Raw genomic sequence first — 3794 nt, 5'->3', positions numbered from 1 at the left:
GGCACATAAAAGACACCATTTCGAGCGTGGCCGTTTTCGTGCGGGTGACACGTAAAAGCACCCACTACACTCTCTGAGTGGTTGGCGTTAGGAAGGGCATCCAGCTGTAGAAACTCTGCCAAATCAGACTGGAGCCTGGTGTTGCCATCCGGTTTCACCAGTCCTCAGTCAAATCGTCCAACCCATGCTAGCATGGAAAGCGGACGTTAAACGATGATGATGATGATGATGATATAATGCAAGAGAGTTAGGGGTTGAGGATTCAACCCACTAAGGGATAGTATCTATCCTGGGTGCACAATCAGCAAGGCCTTCTTTCTCTGTTATATATGTGTGTGTGTGTATAATGAGTTATTGATAAGGGATTATCAATCCAGGCAAAATACTTCTTAAACTCCCTGCTAATACAAATACACCAGGCTAACAAAGTTATTATACATGGGAGTTTACATGCATGTGTATACATATAGATATAGACATGGGAGAATATGTCCATGAGGAGCAAAGTAGAGGTTAATTCAATACAATTCCCCCATGTTTGATAGAACCAATGACCAAGTATTAAAGTATTTGGTTGACCATGTGTATAAATAGCCTATATCAAATTTCACACAGCATTTGGAGAATATTGAACCTAAAAACAATGCTTATATGTTAATGTGTGTTGACCTGACTACAAACACTAAGGTTTTATGACTGTCCTTTTCCCAAATCTCAGCCATCCTATACCCCTCTTCTATTAAGTGACCTCTTCCTCTATCCTTTTGTTACTTCTCTTCACCCCTTTGGAATCTGTCTTCCTCCTTTTCTCTATTCTACTTTCATCTTTCCATTTTTTATTTTTTGCTCTATAAACAATGGGAGGTGCCTTTTCAGTAAAAAAATTTTTTTGAAAATTTGTGAATTTTATCAAATTCCCCTTCTCCACTCAGTACCAATTTTGACTTTTTTTTCTTTTTTTGCACTTCATGCTTGAAAACGATGTGAGAAGCCTTGAAGGTTTAAAAAGAGGGAAAATTTGGGGAAATGGCAGCCACCCCCACAATCTCCACTTTCTTTATTTTCATACAGAAAATGAAATGTAATTTAAAAACAGTAGTGAAATCATTTAAAATTGTTTTTCATTAGCCCCCTCCCCTCCCTAATTTTAAAATTGCAGAATTGAATTTTTTCCACATTTTTTTAAACCATAGTTTTTTTAATCGTTGCAATTTCTTTCTGTTTATAATTTCAAAATAATTTTCAAATAAAACGGTGTTCAATGGAGAATTAGTTGTTTGTAGCACATCCCGTGATCATCTGCTACCTTACTTGTTTCTTTGTCACTCTGACATGTATTGATGTTTTTCAATATTCATTGCCCCATAATCACATTTTCTGGAATGATGATGTTGCTGGTACGTAAGCAACAATGACAAAAAAGATATTTATAATTTAAATTTTGAATGCCCCACCCCATATCAAGGGACTCCTTGTGTATGTTTCTTGTCTTGTAATGGCATTCAGCTGAGAGGGATTAAGCTGACTTCTATTGAATTCACCACATCACAAGTCAAGACAGTCCATGCACATCTCTTAGCAACCGATCCTGCAATGTGGTGAAGCCATTTCCGATTCAAGTGATGAATGCCAAAGACTCAAGGGCCAGATACAGGCTCCATATCTGCTTTAACCGTCATGAGGCACATCTTGAGCTGATCACCTCTCCACTCATGCCAACCCAGGGGAGGATCTGATGCTATTGCCTTCTGGATGAGTTCATTATGGGGAACCATGTAGTCTTCTCATCAGAAGAGTTCCCTGTGTGTGCATAAGGAAAAACATGCTGTGAAAATAAATTATCATTTACACACCTTTTTTTAAATCTCTATGTTGCCCTAATGAAATTCCTTACACACATGCTAAGCATGTGTGTGTTTGTCAGCATGTGTAACCTGCTGACAAACACACGCACACACACACACACACACATGCTCAGCATGAGTAATATACTTTTAGAGAGAGTGTGGTAAAAATGTATACATGAAGTTTACCATGAGAAAAGCAATAAAAATGGAAGAAAGAGAGATCTTTTCTGTTGCTGTCACAGACTTTGAAATTTTAAAATTAAGTGAACATTTTCAAATTTAGTGTATTGATGTACTTTGTTGCACTCAATTTGAGTTTGTGATTCATTTATTCCAGAAAAATGTTACCGAGGTTTGAAGTTTGATCATTTTTTATCCAATCACAAACAGGATTTGTGTGTAATAATTATCTTAAAATGAAAGTAAACTTTAGGAGATGAGTTTGTAAACAAAACGAAAGCAATGCAAAGAGAGTGAGTGTCAAAGAGTATGGTAAATATCAAACCTGGGTACCAAACTGTAAATCCATTAATCGTTAATTAACAAATGATTTAACTTTTAAGTTAGCTTTGGAACTCATTATTGGCCTAATTAACTTCCATTACATTTAAGTCTTTAAAAATGTAATGGAAGTTATCGATAAACTGTTAATGCTAATTTTTACTTTAGAAAAAAACAAAACATCAGTTTTTGCTCTAAAAACACTTTCTAGCGTGCCAAAAAAACTTTTTTGCCTTTTTAAGGGCTTTAGAACCCCAAACTTCAGTTTTTTTTTTCTTTTTTTTTTTAGAGTTAAAAAATGTTGATTTTATAGTTTTAACTTTTAAAAGACCTAAAACAAAGGCTGATTTCATAGTTTTGGCCGTCTTTTTAGGTTTTTAAAGGCTTTTAGAGCCAGAAAAGTGTAAAAAGAGTGTAGTGTTCAAGAGACCCTATGGGGCTGCCATGGCCAAGGCACATGCCCTTTGGAACCAGCAAGATCGCAGCGCTATGGCAGCAGACAGCATCTATGCTGAGGTGGGGAGGAGGCTGGTTGTCCCTGGCATAATGAGGTGGAACTCCATCTATGACTCTGGTGGTCCTCAACACCATCCTGGAGACTAAGAGGCCTGTTCTCCATAGAGTCATGACCCAGTTGAAGGTCAACAGCTTCAATGACCAGGATATCGACTTAATGAAGGAGTATGTCAAGGTAATAAATTAATAATAAAATAATATTATATTATTATATAATATAATATACCTTGAGACTCTGCTGCCAACAGTTGCTGCGATGATCATTAGGCTCAAGGACTTGAAGGCCATTGGTCAATGCACTTTTGGTAGGCATCAACAAAAGGTTTAGGACCCTCCTGGAGGATGAGGAATGCCAGCTGGCTGTTAACTTCCACCCCAGGTTTTGCATCATCTGGTTGCATAAGTATGACAACAACAAGGTTGTCAAGGTGAGGGAAAACATGGAGAGTAAGGTTGAGGAGACCATGAGGCAGCAGTCTGACAAAGTGAGCAGTAACAACGAAGAGGAGGAAGATGACTTCTTTAGTGGTGTCACCCAGCCAAAAGAGAACAGCAGGAGCCACAGTTCACTCAAGGACAAGGCCCAGAATTTAGTCAAGACCTGGCTGGAGACCAACTCCAAAGACTTGCTGACAGATGCTGCTTTCTTAGGTGAGCAAGTGTTGGTGGATTTGTTCATCAAGGTCAACAGCTATCCCCTCCAGTGCCACAGTGGAGCATTTGTTGTCTATGTGCAAGGACAAGAGATCATCCCTGTCTGATGAAAACTTTGACATGCTAATTTTCATGAGGGGCAACATGCATCTCATCAACAAAATGGAGAATGAGAAGAAGAGGAAAAATTATGTATATATCATGTTTTTCATTAAAAATTTTTTTTTTTTTTTACGGCCACTTTATCAATAGACTTTTTTAGTTTAATAATAATAG

This window comes from Octopus bimaculoides, chromosome 7 (assembly GCF_001194135.2).
Source record: "Octopus bimaculoides isolate UCB-OBI-ISO-001 chromosome 7, ASM119413v2, whole genome shotgun sequence".
NCBI classification, from domain to species: Eukaryota; Metazoa; Mollusca; class Cephalopoda; order Octopoda; family Octopodidae; genus Octopus; species Octopus bimaculoides.
This window is presented reverse-complemented; position numbering follows the sequence as displayed.